At 36.0% G+C, this 19443-nt stretch overlaps 1 long non-coding RNA gene across 1 annotated transcript in view; it reads right to left on the bottom strand.

Moving 5' to 3' along the window:
• LOC148115088 (uncharacterized) overlaps positions 1-9320 on the bottom strand; it is a 36244-nt gene extending 26924 nt beyond the window's left edge. Inside the window, exon 1 of the long non-coding RNA XR_015732142.1 lies at positions 9181-9320. This is a non-coding gene — a long non-coding RNA (uncharacterized LOC148115088). The remainder of the gene's footprint in view (positions 1-9180) is intronic.
• Between the last annotated feature and the right edge of the window lie 10123 nt (positions 9321-19443).

Raw genomic sequence — 19443 nt, 5'->3', positions numbered from 1 at the left:
CTGTTTTGTATTTAGGAAACTTTACTCTCAGTTAAATTGGTATTGTAACCTCAATGCCAATCTATAGGACGGCAATCTGTTACTTTAAAAAGCAAAGTTTATTCTTTCACTTTTTACTCTTACAATTGTTAGCAAATAAGTAAATGAACGTGGGAATGGGATGATCTTCAAGGAGTGACGTTCCCCAGGATTTCAATTTGTTATTCCTTAGTAGAAAATCTATCTGTATCTGGTTATTGAGGGATATTGATATTTGTTCATGTTTGAACTATTTTTAGACTACTGTAATTCCTAACAGACGTCATAGGATGAGATTCCCGATTTCAGATGTGTGACCTCAGATATCCTTCCTCCTCCAAAGAGATGTTAATTAGCATGATGATCCTACACTATAGTTATTGATTTTCTTATCAGTGTAAAGTCAAGGAAGAACTAGAGTAATGTTGTAGATGGAGCAATGGGTGGGTCAAAGGCTCTGGATTTGAGTCTTCACTCATCCATGAAAGTCCACTAGGGGACTTTTAGCCTATTGTTGTCAGCCTAACCTATCAGCCTAACCTATTTTTCAAGACTGTGTGAAGACCACATTGATCAGTATTATTCCGTGACACTGGCAAAATCAATTTCTTGTTAACTAAAAACATTCCCGTCCTCTACCTCAAAGTAATGTAAGAAGTAGTCTCTTCAGATACAAACTACTTAAGTCTAGGAATAGCTAAGCTGGCATTGGTTGAGAAATAGCACTGCTTCTGCTTGCTTTGGCTCTATAACTTATCTGCTCAGCTTATATATTTCTAAGTGAACAGATTATTATAGTCATGATTAGTTTTATGTGCTCTTAGGAAAAAAAAAAGTCTGGCCTTGCCCTGAATAACTGGAGTTCTTGGTCAAATGGATCACTGCAGTATAGAAAACAAAATGACATATAAAGCCATAAATGAATTTGTCATTCTTTGAAGCACAAATAAATAAAAACATGTTTCTGCTCAATAAAAGGAAGTGACAAATAGAACAATAAAATAGAGTTTTTCTTATTTTTCTCCAGTATGCATGAGTCTCCCCTTTGCACTTTCCATTTCCTGCCTACAGATCTATACTAAGATGTCATAGCATAATTTTTTAAAAGTTCATACTATGCAATGTAATTAGTTTAAACATTTTGTATTTTATCGTTGCCCACTCTTTCAGAATAGTTCTTCACATGGATGTTTCCATGGTCATTCTACATATGCAGTATACGGTATTCATGTAAAGCAATGGAAAGAGAAACATTTGACCTGAATATGCATTTTGACTGTAAGAAATCATCAAAGGAAATCATCAAAAACCTAAGCAACTTTAATGGTCAGCCAGACCCCGTCATTCATCACTCTTATGACTATGGTATCTAATTCTAGCAAATCACATTTTAATTACTTGGAGAAAAAGAACCAGTCTTATCTTGCATATTATTTGTATGCTAAGTGTATAATATCAGAGCATGCAATGTTGTAAGAATAGGATGGCCTTTTTATACTTGCTGCCAATGAAGATTTATAAAAGCAGACCATGGTTGTAAGGATGGCTACACTGAGAATTCATATGCAGGTTTTATGTCATACATTAAATAAAGCAGGGAGAACAGCTGATACACAAAAGGGGCTGTCTAGACAGTACCCCATCAGTCTGGCTAAATTTGGTGTTGGCATTCCCAAAGGGACTGTAATATAATTGTTCTGGTGTCTGCATCCATTTCCCCTGTCAAACACCATCACAAACAATAAATATACATCCCCTTTCACAGAAAACAGGCCCAAACCATACAGCTGAGTATGGTTTAGAGCTTAGAGCGTACCAATATGGAAGCAGTATTTAAAACAAGCAACAATAAAAGATAAAAAGCAAAGGATGGCTAAGCACTTGAATAATGTCAGGGTTTAAAATCACATTGGTTTAAAATTCAACTAAATTGTTTAATTGACTTACAGAAAATATAAACTATTCAAAACTGATCTTTTCAAACCTCATACTTTTTAAAAAGGACATCATCCCTATCCCCACCCCATGCACATTTTATGTTTATTAACCTCCCAAAGAAAATTTAACACAAACTCAGAGATGTGAAAGTGTAATGATGGACATGGATCATAAATTCTAATGAAGGGGAAAAAATGAAGGAAAAAGAAAATGTGATAATAAGTGAAACCATGGCAAAAATGTAAATGTCATTTCATAGTTAAAATTACGCTTTCCACCTTTCCTGAATTCCTTTTTAAAAAAAAACTACACTCGTGTATAGAGCCTTACATAAATGTTAAAGAGGCAATATTTGGAAAAATAAGGCTAGGATCATTGAACAGAATGTTTTCAACAGCAGCACTGTACTAAATGATGATTATTTTCTGTTACTTAAAAACAAGAGATTCTAAATTAATCAGACTGTTTCAAACAGTAATATTCCTCATAATATTTTTATTACTATGTTTGCATATAGAAAGGACCACATTAAAAATATTGAAATACAGCAGTAATGTAAAGATATGATTTGTATGTCATAGTTCTAAGCATGAAATCATATTCTAATGATATAAAGAAAACTTATTTGGAAATTAATAATCCTGATTGATTGATTTTTATGGCACCTAAATAATTCTTCAGATGTTTTTTTAAAACAATTCAACAGAAACAATTGAGTAAATAGACCTTTATTTCAAAATACTGGAAACATTACTATTGATTATTTGTCTATAGATACAGCCTCTAATATATTTTATGATCAAAGTAAAAACAATTTAAAGTTTGCTTTTGCAAACCTTTAAAGTAACAATTTCCATCCATTATTTAGATTGGCTCTTAAACAGGGCAGTTTGAAATTCAGTTAAACCTAAAGTGATTTGGCTAGCTTTTCAAACTGAAGTGACTATATCTCTTGGACTTTGTCTAAAATGAGAACAATGTTGGATAATATTTAGGAAATTACCAAGCCATCTCACTCTATCTGGCTCAAATAATTCAAGAAAACTACACTCAAAATCCAGTAAAATAAGGTGTCATATTACAGTACAGATCTTAATAAAATAACAAACTATTATGTGAAATATTCATATATAAAATCATAGCACTGCCTATTTTTTTTAAAAAAATCAAATTTAAAATTAGTCACAGTTTAAACAATAAAAAAATAAGAAAAAACAGCCATGAAAAGTTTTAAAACTGAGAACACCAGATATGTTTCTATGTGTAAAGCCTCAAAGACATCTGATTAAAATGTACATTTCTATAACTTGGCCAGCCTTGAGCCTCTTCTGAAAGTTTGCCAGATTATGACACTGTACAGTATTCCAAAACAGTTGCCTGGGGAACCATAACAGAAAATAAGTGTGTCAGGCCTTCTCCCTACCCCAATTAATTTGAGTACTATACAAAGGAAGGTGGCTGTTTGGTGGGCTTTCTTTGCACAAGAAACAGAAACAAAGCCCTTCACAGATTATTATGAATAGTAAAATATTCATATGAATTAGTAGCTTATTCTGCTATGAAGAGTAATATAACTGCCTTCATCTGGGAGTTAGGCCCACTGAACTCAGTAATGATTCGGTGTGTTTAAAATGGCTTAGAATAAATGGAATCATAGTAATATCACCTTATATTAAAATCTAAGTTATTTAATGAAAAGAACTGAGATATAATTCTGTGTAGTATTGGACTATATAGATCAGTGTTCAAATTCGTGCTGAATCACAGAGTATGACCTTGTGAAAATTGATCCTATATAAACTCATCTCATGGGTTTCAGGAGCACATAAAGAATGCAAAAATCTTTAAAAAACGTGTTAGCTATAAATACTAGAAGGATTGCATCTTTTAAACAGTTATGTATTTTACTTTGCTGAGATTTTAAAGTTACACACAGTCCCCTTTTCACAAGTTCTCACCCACAGCCATATATTAAAATGACTATTTGATTTAAAAAATAATTTAAATAATGGCTTCCCACAAAACAGAGACACATCACATATTTTCCAAATTTTGGGGGAAGGCGGAAAAAGATCTGTGATTTCTAAACACTAATTTCTGAAGGGAAATAGTCATCCTGTTCTTTATCTATATTCCACCTATGGATCTGGGTGGGGTAAAAACTTAGTACATTCAGTGATCTCCATTTCACGAGTTCAAATCAGCTTTATGAAAATGGAATGTCTGAATTGTAATTTTTTTTTTAAAAAGCAGAAATATCAGAATCTGCCTGCTGTGTGTGTGTGTGTGTGTGTGTGTGTGTGTGTGTGTGTGTGTATGCAAACTGTGTATATGTGAAAAAAGATTGATTTCCTCTGAGATCATTCAAGGCTGGATAAATCAAAGGATCACACTTGTCCACTTTCTATGGGAAAGGCAAGTCCTCAGAGAAATAGTATATTTAAAAATTAGAGAGAAGAGGAAGATAACCGATTCTTGAGACAGAATTGTTCTCACCTACCAATTGTCCCTTTGAATTGGCAGATTATGGACAGAACAAGAAAAGGTGGATTTTGTGACTGTTTAGAAGGAGGAATGACATCTGAGGTTGTTGCCTCAGTATAGCTGAATTCTTTTTTCTTCTTCTTTGTTTTGGCTGCCTGGGAGAAACAGGGAGGAGGAAGAAGTGTTGGGGGTGGGGTAACCAGTCTGAAATTTCAGGTTCATGTTAGAGTGCAAGAAAAGGGATTGTTGCTCTGTGTGTATGCATTTCGTAGACTTTCACTCTGGATGCTGCTCTTGAACACTGCAGCCAGGAGGGGGGACAGGGTGGGGAGGAGGGGTCCTGTCTGCAGCTGCCCCTCTCACACTTGAATTTTAAAAAGAAGCAAGAGGGAGGAGAGAAAATCCGTGAATGCCTCTCCCCAATAAGAGATGAGGCATATTGAAAACTATATTAAATTACCCTGATTAACAATTTAACCACGAAGAGGGGAGCTTTGGGTGATCTCTATAGGAAGGGCTGAGGGCTATTCAAGCCCACAGCTAAGAGGTCGAAAGGGTTCTGAAGTTCACAGGCTCGGAGCTTTTGTTATGCTAACAGACAATCTCAAATCAGCTGCCTAGTGGAGTGTGAAATATAAATGATTCCTTGAGAACTTCCAATAAGTTGTCATTCTTGCTCTTGCCAAATACCAGAACAGCCTGCAAATTCTAAGTCGGCCCCTTTGGCAACGTCCCGAATCGGCCTGTGAACGAATGAATGAAGGCCTTTGTAGGCCCCCGTTAATGCCGCTGTTATCTTCCCGCCACCCTCCCAAACCTGGCCTTGACACGGATCCCCAATGAAATTGGGATGGTTCGCTGCGGGGTTGGGGACGGGAGGGAATGCAGGCAGCCTTAACACCTCTCGCCTTTCCTCTGGTCTCCGCAACCTTAAATTAACAAAATCTGCGGGAAACGTAGTCGCTCCGTGATATTTAGAAGCAAGCGGCCCAAATCCATTAACAACCAACCGGAGTCTCCGAGCGGCTGAGAGCTCCGGCTTGGAGCCCCTCATCCTACAGTCGAACAAATCCCGAGCCAGCGAAGGTGTAAACGAGTTGAAGTTGTCTCTCCCAGCCCAGCCCCAATTGGCGCACCCACCGCCACCTGATGTAGGGCCACCTTGAAGCAAAATGAAGTCGAAGCCAGCCCTTTCACGTTATCATTCTCGCCGTGCAACATCCAGTACTCTCCTTTTTTTGGCTTCCTTCTTTTTGCCATCTAAATCAGGATTTTTTTTTGAAAGAATGGGGGGTGGAATTTTGCATTGAGTTTACTTAAGCTATTTGGTCTCCATTATGGAGGATTAAGAAAAACCAGTAGACAACGTAACCTATGGGAAGGTGAGTGGGCAAGTGAGCGGGAAAACGTGAAATAAAGAGACAGGTAACGAGTTAATTATCTTTCCAGAGAAGGGAATTAATCCGTGCTTGGGTGTGATCTCCTTTGACACAAAGGTAGGAACGGGAGGAAAGCTTGACACGGGAATTAGCAAAGTAGCTGGATGAATGTGGACGGAGGCACCTAAGGTGCCAAGAAACACCTGTAAACCTCAAAGCTTTGTTTCCCAGAGCTGAGTGACAAACGAATATAGACCAAAAAAAGGGTGGAATGGGAGGGTTGCCCTCTTTCCTGTATCTTCATCCAAACTAATATGGGAAAGAGGCAGGGAACACAAGGCTGCCTTTGGACATGATAAAACAATTGTGATCTACGAAAGTTTGAGGAAATAAAAGATAGAACTATGTCCACCCTTGACTAAGTCTTTAAGGTTGAAAAATGCCTAGAGAAAAAAAGCCTGATTTTTATACATTATATATGTCAATACAGTATGCAGACAATACGGAGTCGCTTTGAAATAAGATGGGCAGAAAATAAATTTAATAAATAAATGAATAAATCTAAAAATTCACAATTCCTTCTATTTCAATTGGTCAACTTTTCTCATTTTTAGAGGAGAAAATTCTTTTCCGGTCAATAAACATGTTTTAAATGTTCTTCAGACAATGTATTTTCCTATCTAATCAGTTATTTATAAAACTATTTTAATATGAAAAAATCTGCATTTTAATTAGCAGCCTATTTGATCATTTAGAAAAAAAATAATTTGATATGAATCCTTTTAAAAAGAGAGGTAGACAACTCTTTAAAATTATTTAGCAGATAAAGAAAAAAATAGCTTCACTTTGTATAATTATACATTTTATCTAATAAAATACCATTTCAATTTTTTTAGAAATCTATTAAATATGCCTTTATCAATGCCTAAACTTCACTATGCACTTGTTAATTTCATCCCAAAATGTTTCTATGTATTCCATATTTGGTGATGCAAGTTTGAAGCCTCCATTTCAGAATTTTAGCATGTGTGTAAAATTAATGGTCTTTCCTTGAAAGCTTTAATAAATAGTACTGATAATTTTTTTTGCAGAGCTGTTGTGCTGATATTCCTCTTTAATTATTTTCAAGCCTACAACATGAGCAATTGCTAGGAACAATAAAACCAGAGACATACACACTTCATCTGCTAGAAAGGGAGTTCTACTAAACTTACATGCATCATATAAATACATATGTAAAGAAAGGTAATTTGAGCAATTCATGTATTCCTTATTTCACTTCTTGTCTAGGGAAACGTAACCATATATAAAGCATGGTGGAATATCAGATAGCCCAAACTTTATTTGGAAGGAAAATACATCCATGGGGAAAGGGGCTGTGACTTATCTGATTTGGGGAATTCCCATGTTTATGTAAGTAATATCCCATGTTTATATAAATAATAGGCCTTAGTATCTGTGCTGTTATAGCTTTTGTACTAACTAGGATTTTCTACAGGAACAAGAAGCAGCAAATACTTGCAAGAGAATATAAAAGGGCAAGTGACAGTGCAATCTAGTATCTCACGGACTAGATGTTCTTAGAAAAGTCATAATGAAGAAAAAGAATTAGGTACTGTAGTCAGATTCAGAGAAATAGAGACACCCACAAGATGGCTACTTTTTCAAGGTCTGTCTCTAATTGTTTCTAATTTTGAATTAATGTAAAGAAATCAACCAGCAAATCAAAAGGAAGGGGGGAAGTGAGGTTATCTACTCTTATATCTGTTTCTGCACAGTATAAAATATGTATTTTACATTATCATAAGTGTATAATAAAAGGTGCAATGCTATATATATCACTCAATCTGTTAGCCTCTCTCAATTTCTCTTGTCTGATGTTTATAGTGACAAACTAGCAATAGAACTGCAAGTCTATGTAAAACAGCAGGGCTTTAGGAAAGGAGCTTGAATAAAAGAAGATAGCAGGAAGATTACATCACCTCCCTCTTTTTGAAAGGGGAGGAAAAAAAGAGGGTTAATAGTACTGCTTGGCTCTTTTGTTAAATATATATTTGCATATCTGATCTGAGGAACTCATCTCATCCTTGCTCAAACCTACAATTATGAAACATGCCTCTCCCCCGTTTCTTTATTTCTTTCTTCTAAAGTATTCTGGGGTTCGTTGGTGGTGAATCTTTCCATAATACATTTTCCATGCCAGGATAAGGGCTAAATACAAATGGATATATTTCAATGACATAATATTAATCATCATCTACTCAAGAGCTTTAGGTAACAACAGTAAATTGTGTGTGTGAGAAGGAAAGACAAAGATCACATATGTTTATAAAAACCTTTTCAAAAAAAAGGTGAAAAGGTTACATTCTGAGTTGACACTGCAAAAGAAAACAAAGGCAACAGTTTAGTTCCAATAGGAAATATAATAAAACCGCCTTCATCTAAAAGCCATCAGGGACAAGCACCAAATGCAAGTTAACAAGCAGGAACTGATAAGATAACATTTATATGAGGTCAGGAGTCAAATGCCAGTCAAAGGCGTTTAACCCCTTAGGTCATCAATAGGAAGAGTTAAAACACAAAGATGGTTATTTATCGTGTTTTCAAAGTACCTGATTGTTGTCACAAGCTTAACAGGATGATTCAGCTGATGGGGATTTATACAAGGAGGACTTTGAGGTCGCATAACAGTCAAACCCCCATGCCTATCGTTCATCTTTAAAAATAGAGTTCCTTCTGACAGCTATAAATCTTAAACACCCCCCCCCCAGTAGGCAAATCGAATGGCCAAAATGTTAAGGATTGTTTTAAGCCTACATTAGAGCACCAGCATGATTTTAGGCTATATAAAACCTTAATGACTTGACCGATTTTACAAGAGACAAATATGTGACTTTTAGAATAGCAGCCTTTTTCTGCTGAAGAGTATGCAAAAACATTTTCAAAAATAAAATGAAATAATCTTGCTATACAGTAGCAATTATGGACAGCTCTAGTCAAAAATCCTTTTCCATACAAGTCTGACTCAAATTAAACATTATTTAATGACTTAAATAACTTGCCTCCACATCTCAAAAGCCATTATTTCACAGATCTTGTTCAAAAAATACAGTACTGGAACTCTATCAGCATGAATAAATTTACTGCACGTTTAAACCACTATTTGATCTCATTGGAAAATCAAACAGGATATAGTCCATTTATCTCAGAAAAGGACAGAATGAAAACAGGTTGCAGGGCCTTTTTAGGCCTTCCCTGAACCAGGGTTCTCACAAAACATACTAGGTTGATTTCCAATCTTTTAAATATTTATCAGAAGCATCTTCTCACCAGATTCAAATGACACCTGAAGTGCACTCACCTTTATTGACAATTTCAGTTCTGGAAGTCCATTTTCCTCCTAAAAGCCCCCCAAGCAGAACAAAGGCTACAACCCGTTTTCATTCAGTTAATGTTTAGTGGGGGGAAGGGGGGAAGAGAGAACCCACAGCAACCTTAATCAGCATGCTGATTGCATCGTCAACTAACAAATAATTTACTACTCTGAGCAATGCATTCCATTAAAAGCTCATTAAATTTCCTGTTCTCCAATGGGAGCTTTCGCTTCTCAACTGCATCCTTTGGCTTGGAATTAGCACTTATTCAATTTTCACAAGAATCTTTCTCCCCTTCCAATTCCACTCCCCCCAATAAATGAACATTTCAGAACCTATAACTATCCAAGGCAGAACAGGGGAGAGTAACCCAAGCAGGTGTACTTTCTCCTCTTAATCTTAAATACACATTATTCTACTGTAAACTACTGGCAGAGCCAGCTTGACCTGAGCTGTACCATTTCAACAGACATAAGCAATAATGTAAAAACTTCAAGCACAAAGAAGATGTGATCATGAGTGGATCATTATTTTGGTTGCATATGATTTCAAGGTCCTTTTTAAGGCTGGGTATATATATATATATATTGAAAGCTGTTCTTGCATTTCTCTGTTGGGAAGGCACCAGCATAGCCTACCTCCCACAATTTGAGTAGGGAAAAGGAGCCCTTATGACTGCAGGGATAAAAGAGGCAGGCATCCATATTTTACCCCATCTAGTAAACTGCACATAATAATTATATTTAATAAATGAAAGGCAAGGCAATGTCAGCTCCTAAATTAACACGCACTTGGGCCTTGCTAATTGTGCCGGTTGCAAATGTGGGTCATTTTGCATGAGTGACTCTAATATAGGCTACGCTTGCCATTGAGCCGGGTGGATTCCTGATTCCCTTTGCTAATCTTGAAGTCCCTGATTGTGTCAGGTGCAGCCCTGAACGCTCCAGCAGCTGTCTCTTCCTCATCAATGCAAATAAGGCAACTCCTACAATCAAAGCCTCGGGAGCTGAAAGGCTGATTGCTGAGGTGAGCCGAAGGCAAGTAACACAAAACCCGCGCGCGCGCGCACGAGCGCAGTCCCGCCAGCCAATCAGGCTAAATGACAGGGCCACGGGAATGTCCCGCCAGTTCAAAATTAACCCAAACAAAGGCGGCAGAACTTGGCTTTATTACGGCTTGTGGAGATACCGTACGCGCGCTCTTGCCCTCACACAAATGCGAACGTTTGGAAATAACAGAGTTTGAACTTTACGTTCCCCGGGAGTGAGGAGCGGGAAAAGAGAATCTCCTAAAAAAATTGGCGCTCCCTTCTCAGGCGCGCGTCTGACCTCTCCCGCTGGGTTTTCCTCTCACACACACATATCCCCCCCCCTTTTTCTCCACAGAAAGCAAGTTGATAGAGCTCTACACCTGCTGTTGAACAGGTGATTCAGCTTCTCTTTAGGACTCCGGTGGCATTAAACTGACCAGAAGGCCTTACACTATTATGGGCTGCGTGGCAGAAAGCAGAAGAGAGCCTTGATTCTTTGAGGAGCGAGGCCTGTTCTGTCCGCGTGGAGTGGTTGAATAATTCTTATTAAGGCGTTTCCCCACCTCCGAGCAAAATATGACCTTTACTGGCGGGCGTTGTACCATCCTAGTTGGATCAGGCCACAAACGCCACTTGCTTTCGTTTCCAAGAACCTAAGGAGCTTCTAAGGGGAACGGCTCTCGGCAGCAGCGATTCCGCCAGCTCCTTTTGAAGGCATTTCAGAAGGGCAGACTTTGAGATTTGGTTGTTTCGGCTCCTCACCGCTTCCCACGGCTTCCTTAACTATGGGTGACTCGGTCCATTTTTATGATTTCCTATAACACACTGAATCATGATCTGGCTCCTTGAACTGAGTTGCATAACCCGCCGAGATGGAAAACCCTGATAGTTGGACTTTAGTTCAGTGTGTCGGTGGGATACGGCGGTTCACTGTCTTTGTATAAAATCCCAGATGTTTGCTTTCTGCAGGAACTGCTGTCATAGATCCGTATTTTTCATTGGGCAGAGATAGTTTGTTTTTAGTAGTACTTTCAGGCAGTAATTCAACAGATTCCACTTTCTCTTGAGGGTGAGAAAAATACATTTGTTGCATTTTTCTCCCAACTAATCCAAGCGCTCTTAAAATGCAGGATCCCCAGGAGAGATTAAAGTACAAAACGTTCTCCTACACACACCAATCTCTTTGAAGTCTAATTCAGAATCTTTAATGTGTTAGTAAAAAATAATTTAAGTGTTCCAATCTTCAGCAGAAATATAATTGGCATTGGCACTAAGCACCAGTAACAGTATGCTTGCAAAGCACTCTGGAATATTTGCAAATATATTTCATGTTGATTCTGTAACACCAGTTCTTTAATTTATATTGGGCAACCAAACCACCAAATAAAAGGATGTAAACAAAGTGTACTGTGTTCTGCTTTCTGTGATTTGAAATAGCAGACTTCTTTCCTGAAATACACAGTTCCCTGCTCAATACCTAAAGTTATGTAAACTTTCACCTCTAGCATTTTTAAAAAAACAGGTGGGATTCTAATATGCCCACAACTCCCAGAAATTCTATTATATTCAACAAGCTATATCGTATGATAAGTAATTTGTAATAAGTAATATGATAAGTAAGTTTTTATTACCCTTTCACAATGAATTAGAAAATAGAATAGAATAGAATAGAATTTTATTGGCCAAGTGTGATTGGACACACAAGAAATTTGTCTTAGTTCATATGTTCTCAGTATACATAAAAAGAAAAGATAAGTTCATCAAGAATCATAAGGTACAACACAATGATAGCCATAGGGTACAAATAAGCAATCAAATCATATTAGGAAACAGTCAATATAAATCGTAAGGATACAAGCAACAAAATTACAGTCATACAGTCTTTAGTGGAAGGAGCTGGGTGATAGGAATGATGAGAAGATTAATAGTGCAGACTTAGTAAATAGTTTGACAGTGTTGAGGGAATTATTTGTTTAGCAGAGTGATGGCATTTGGAGAAAAAACTGTTATTGTGTCTTGTTCTGATGTGCAGTGATCTATAGCGTCGTTTTGAGGGTAGGAGTTGAAACAGTTTATGTCCAGGATGTGGGTGGGGGTCTGTAAATATTTTCACAGCCCTCTTTTTGACTCATGAAGTATACAGGTCCTCAATGGAAGGCAGGTTGGTAGCAATTGTTTTTTCTGCAGTTCTAATTATCCTCTGCAGTCTGTCTGTCTGGTTGGGTTGCAGAACCAAACCAGACAGTTATAGAGGTTCAGATGACAGACTCAATAATTCCTCTGTAGAAAGCATCTCCAATGTTCTTTAATATAATTTTACATATAAATATTTAGTAAAAGTCTCAATTGACAGTTAAGTGACTAATTGCATAGGATTTGGAAGATTCATTGAGTAATTGATTAATATTTAGAAGTAAACTTATGGAAAAATAAATGTTCTGATGAATGGAGTAAAAAATGAAAGTCTGCTTCCAGATTTTTAAAAAGGCTAGGCTAAGGTAACTAACAACAGGAGGACATTGTAAATGTCTATAACTGTCAACATGACAATTGAAATCAAGAACAATGCAGTAGCACAAACTAAGAATGCTCCAGATTTAAAAAAAATGCCCAAGCATATGGTACAGACCAAGAACTTGTTTGCAGTGCCAGAAAATGATTCACAATGTTTTCACATGAGAATACAGTCTCCTAAGCTTCCTTCCTTTTTAGCACCATAGAAAAAGATTTCATTTCAGTATTGCTGCTTTTAAAGTACTGGAAAGTATTCAAAGATTAGTCCCTAAATTCTGGTCTAGCTTATGCCCTTCCAGCATCTTGTTTTAATACAAATTACCATAGGTTGGAATTCAGATAAGAAAGCAGTTTGTTTAGATTTTTGCCCAAAAAGGCAGAGTAAAAAAGTAAGCCAATTTAGAAATGCTTTTGCTGGTAATGATATCCAATAAGTTAGGCTTACTGTCCACGTTGTGATTAGATGGCTGGAATTGCACAGTATAGGCTATAATGGGATTGAGTTATGGCTCAATGTGTTTAGCAATTCAGCCATTGTCTCAATACATTATGTAAAATATGTTCCAAATGTCTAGATTATATCATTTAGCAAGTCCTATCAGTTTGATTTGGAATTGTCTTCCCTTCACTCTCTGCCACTTCTTTAGAACTGGAGGAAATGCATGGGTGCTCAGTATATATATATGAGTATATATGAGTGGTGTCTGATTCAGTCTGATATGAACACAGACTATGAAAATAGTCTAGAGTTAAGTTTGTTGTCCAGTTTCAGCTATTTGAGTTAATAGGTAATATCTAATATTTTCTTTGACAGTTTTTATAAGTCTCATATTTGACAAAAATACTTAACAAAAACTGCATAAAATTTCCCAAACCACCTCAACTACAAAATTTATAGCTGGACAGCATGTGGACTTTATTAAAGAAAATGCTGTGATAGAACAAACTACATAACCTCAGACTGTAGGTGTAGAATCTCTTTTTCAAATGCTTCCATGAAAAGGTTTGTTCAGCTCTATGTAAGTAGTAGGAATTTTTATTTCCATGGGAGAGCATTTAAAAAAATGTTAAATATCGGCTACAGTTTGAAATGGTCTAATTCCAGAATTTTTTTTAAAAAAAATCATTGGCGCATAAAGTAGAAATCTACTTTACCAAGAAAAGTCTATACCAAGAGTTTGACATCTATTGTCATATGGCTTATTCTAAATAGATATTAAAAACAGAGCTTTGCTTTGACTTGAGTTTTGACATTCATTACAATATTTGTAAGCTGTGACTAGATCATATAATGATATGGTGTGTAATATTTCCTCAACTTCTTTTTTGAATAAGACACAAGTGGCTGTAATCAAAAAATAAGCTAAACCATAAGGTAAATAATAAGCCACAGTGGCTAACTTCATATGCAGTTCCACACCATGCTAGAATGCCAGAAGTAAATAAATCTGATTATGACTAAGGGAAGAGATGCATCAAGAAGACGTCCAAAAGCTGTTCCTAAATTGTCATTTTCAATTATGACAAAGAGAAAATGATTAAATATATGATTAGAGAATAATAATTTCAGTTATATTTAATTTTTTAAAGTAAATTAAATCAAAAATTAGATTTGTCCTTACACTGTCCACTGCTTTGTGGAATGCAGCTCCTAGCACACTAGTCAAAGATCAGCTTGTGTGCTATGCTTCAGCTTTTTTAAAAAGTGCATCATTTTGTGGCATTCTCCATTGAATGTGCAAATGCAGCTAGTACTAACCCATCCACAGTCCAAAATCACAGGTGTCAAGACAAACATTCCAACTTTGTCAAAGCAGGATAATAGAAAAAAGAGATAATGCAAGAAGGGCTTAATGATTATTAATACGGAAAAATGGCACATTTTTTCCAGCTTCTAAATGGTAGTGCCATAGTGAGGGTGGAGAAGTGTGAATTGTGAGTACTGATGTAAAGGTAAAAATGGAAAAAAATAGATATTTGCCATATATTTTATCTTTTGGAAAGGAATGATATTTTTATTAAATCAAAATGTATAAAATGAACTACATATTAGAGAATTAGGTAATGTTGAGTGTTTTTGATATTTAAAGTTAAACGTGATGTTAAAATAAATTGCTACACTTTAATCTGCAATTGTTAGAAGTGATTTTGTCTAAATAATGCAACTTTATTACATTTTGTTTTTTTATTTCATCTTTCCCCTTCTTATATTACAACCTGAGATTGTATACTTAAGTAGAAAGTGCATAAAATGCAACTGTTATCAATAGTGATACATTCATCACTATAATTTTTTTTGTATAATATTAAGACATTCTATTAGCATTGCAATCACATGCATACTTTTCTGGAGTGAGTGTGTCTTAGTTTTGACTAAATATACATAGAATGCTTATATGGGAAATAAAGTAGTCATGTGAGATAGGGCTAGAAAAAATAGATTAATAAAATTTACAGATGGCACAAATTAAATTGTTAAGTAGCTATAATTCATCTTACATTATTGCAGGTATAAAATGAGCGTAAATTCTTTGGGTGGGAGGGGAAGTAGTATAGAATTAAAGTAAAAAGCACTGAGAAAGTTAAGGCATATTTATATTTTCCACCTTTTCCAGTATATATGTGTTTAAATACACCCACACATCCTCCCCTGGTAATGTTATTCTTTTGCATATGACATTGTGGAAAATGAAGAGGAACTGAGCAAGAATTATACTTTAGTGACCAAAGGTTCTTAAGGAAGAAATGTGGAAATTGTGAAATGTTTATTTGGGGAGGGGAAATCTTATGGATAATGGATTAAAATGTATTACAGAAAACAACCCTTCTGTGGAGAGAATTTTGTAGAAAAATTTACAGATTATTGTTAATCCTGCATGACCATTAATTGATTAAAAAACAATCAGTGTAAGAATTTTTTCAGACTGTATTTTTTGTCTTTTTCAGATACATGCCAGTAACTGAAGAAAGATTCAGAAGCATTTCTGCTGGCACATTTGATATACTTCCAAATTGTTCCCCCTCTAGCTTCTTTGCAATAGCATCCAATGAAGATAACTTTACCTTTGGAAGGGAATTTTGCCTTCTACATATTACTGAACTTCAGCTAACTCATTACAATATTAGCATGGTATCTGGAGATAGAAAGTATACCAGTTCTGCAACATCTGGAAGGCAAAAGGTTTACACCCCCAATGTAAATTTTCAGTAATCTAGATGTCTGGTTCACAAGATACTTGAATTTTGAAAAGCTTTCTGAAATGCTAATTGCAACTGTTTAAATCCTAATGAATATTCCATATTTTTATCTTTTATTCTTCAAATTTTACTGAATTACTTTTAAAGCAAAACAAAGCTGACCAACTCTTATGGTTGATTAAAATGAATTGTGCTGGTTTTTTGCTTCATCTTCATTTTAAAAGTGTTTTCAGTGATTGCAATTAAAAAGTTTTAAATTGTCTAGGTGAGGATTTTACATAAATTAAATAGATATAGTAATTTATTAAATTGAGAAATGAAAACATTATAATGTATACTGATCTGAAGTGCCAACTAGTACAAAAACACATTTTGCTAAGTTCTGTGATATATAAGCTTTACTTTTCAAAAGTGAAAGTTTCTGCATAATAACCATGGAATTGTTTCCTAGTAGGAAATACCACTTTTCATTCTTTCAACCCAAGTGAAATGTTGGAAAGAAATTAAACAGGTTCCAGATTTTTTTCTATTTTTCAGCAGCAAAAATATCTAAAAAACCAGAAAGGGGCCAAATTTACTGTGGCAAGAGAAACTAACAGAAGAAGGATGGAGTTCGATAATAGGTCAGATCCAGCCAGTTTGTGAGAAAAAAAGAATCCACTATGTTCCTATGAAAAGAGACAGTTGGATAGTGACTTTCAGTGATGCTGACTGCTCCTCAGGGGTGTCAAACTGGCAGCCTGTGGGCTGGATGAGTCACATGCAGGCCACGCACATCCCAACTCTGCAAATGGGAAAAACGTTGTGAAATGTCATGTGACTGCAACATGATGTGGCGAGTTTGACACCCGTGGTCTAGAACAACTCACCATGGCCAACTTGCCATAAGACAACTCACTGCAGGACAATTCAACACTGTATTAAAAGTTTAATTCAGTTACTTTTATTATTGGTGACCATGTTTTCAGCAAAATTATTGTAACTCTTGAATTTCTGGATTGGCTTTATTTTATTATTATTGGCCATAGTTCTTTTGAAATTCTGTAGAAAAGTTAAATTACTATTGTATTTGTTGAATTGCCTATGGTGAGTTGTTCTGTGGTGAGTTGGCTGTAGCAAGTTGGCCGCAATGAGTTGCCCATGGTATATAAACTAGTGAATTGCCCGTGGCAAATTGTCCCATTCTGGCTCCATCACCCTCCCTTCCCCACACCACGGCCTTTCCAGGCACATGGCCCAGAGCAAAGCTATTAAAGGATAGGAAGAAACCAGAAGCAAAGCTCTGCTTCTTTTCCCTTCCTTGTTAAAACTGAACTGAAGATGTAGTACATTATGGTTTGGTGAACCCTTTTGTTAAAGTAAAGTAGAATTTGAATTTTATTAGATGTAAGATTCACACACATACAACTTAGAGTTGAATGAAGGACAAAAATAGGAACAGAATAGAAATAGGCATAGGCATAGGCATAGGCATAGGCATGGCTAGGCTAGGCTAGGCTAGGCTAGGCTAGGCTAGGCTAGAATAGAATAGAATAGAATAGAATAGAATAGAATAGAATAGAATAGAATAGAATAGAATAAACAATTGGAAGGGACCTCGGAGGTCTTCTATTCCAACCCCTTCCTCAGGCAGGAAACCCTATAAAATTTCAGACAAATGGTTGTCCAATTTCTTAGTATTAGAGCATTCACAACTTCTGGAGGCAAGTTGTATTAGCTTCAGTACATCTCTGTGCTTCACATATTCGTCCAATGCCCCTTTCTTCATCTGTCTGTACATTCCATGCCCATCTCTGCTCCTTCATAAGCAGAGTCTATCATTGTTGCTGCATAGATAAAGAGCATGATTCATTGTTATTATTTTTCTGGTTTTTTATCCAGAGTTTTTAGTTCTGCTTGAGTCCATTCCCATCTGTGTATCTGGAATTGTCCTGTGCTAATTGCCTTGGTGGTATTTTAATTTCTACTTCCCTCTCATGATGTATTTACTACTTACCTTCTTGATCTCAATTGTCAAGACTGACCTTAATGTTGTCATCTAGAAAGATGCTTTGGAATTTGTAGTTATTTTCTTCAGTCTCTTGATTCCGTAGGACATCTTTTCTTCAGTTTTCACTATTTCCCCCTGATGATGGTAAGGTTGGCACATTTATCCAGTCCAACCTCCATTGCAATATCTTGGCTGTATATTCAGACAGTGTTGAGGAGTGATTCCATTTCTAATGGTGTTTTTCCATATAGCTTCAGATCATGCATGCAAAGAATGGTAAAACAGCTGGCAGATACTTTTGATGTTGTTCAATGTTGTTGACAAAGAAATCAGTGCAATAACAAATGGTAGTGGTGATTGCCTCCTTGAAAGATTCCTCTTTTTATATTAATCTCTTCCAATCTATCACCTTTAACCAGCATCTGTGTCTTACACTGTTGCCATTGATCTTTGCACAAAGTGTCTGATATTTCTACCCACTCACTCTTGTTATTTCTAGGCATCTAATCATGTAGCAGGGAGTCAAACATCTTCTTGTAATCAATCCAAGCTACATTCAAGTTGGCCTTCTTTGTCATGCAGTTTTTCAAAATCATTAAACTGGCTTCCACACCAGTTAGCAATTTGAAAGTTGCTGGTTATTATTGTTCTATTTTCAACATTACACAATAATTATTTTCAGTTATTATTCCAAAGTAAATAAGATTTTGGTGATGTCTACATGTGCTGGTTATCATTTCTCAGTTGGACTGTTATTGTATACTTTTTGTGGGTTTACCTTTGGCAATGATATGGAAGTAGAGTTGCTCCAAAATGCAGCACACAGATTCTTGTTGGGATAGTGCTGCCAGGGCAGAATAACACTCCAATATCATTGCATTATTCCAAAGAGATTTCCAGGCTCAATTCAAAGTGCTGGTCAATAGTTTTAAATCCCTAAGGAGCTCCACTGATATATTGTATCAGGCAATATTTGTTAACATCAGACCTCTCCTCTGGTCTATTGGAAGTCCACTTTCTGGAACTTCGAACATGGACCAAGTAACAGAAATTCTTAGTAGCAAGCCCCATTTTATGGAATACCCTAGTCAAGAAGTAAAAGTGACTCTTCTTGGCATTTTGCAAGCTAATCAGTGCAATGTTGTTTCAGTGGAATTTGTTTCTTAGGCTAATTCATTTGTGTCTGAGAGGTTTTCTTTTCTTTCTTTTTTTTTAAATTATTATTTTATTAGTATTAAAAGTAAAACAATGGACATTGCTCAATGTCTCTGGTTTCTAACATTTACGTCAAAATCAAGTTAATAAGTAATCTATTCCTTGCTCTATGTACAAATTTACATATCTCCTACTTCATTATATACCAAGTATACGGTATTTTACTTCCTAATCAACTATGCAGGTTTTCTTTTGTTTATTGGCATTTTTAATAATGGTATTTTTCTCTTTTTGTGTTTATTCCGTCTGGAATCCTTATCGAATGGGGCAGGTTATAAATAGTCATTAGTAAATATATTCTTT

The sequence above is a fragment of the Pantherophis guttatus genome, chromosome 2 (assembly GCF_059756535.1).
Source record: "Pantherophis guttatus breed Tessera chromosome 2, ASM5975653v1, whole genome shotgun sequence".
Taxonomy (NCBI): Eukaryota; Metazoa; Chordata; class Lepidosauria; order Squamata; family Colubridae; genus Pantherophis; species Pantherophis guttatus.
The sequence above is the reverse complement of the archived record's forward strand: the minus strand, read 5'-3'. Positions and strand labels throughout refer to the sequence as shown.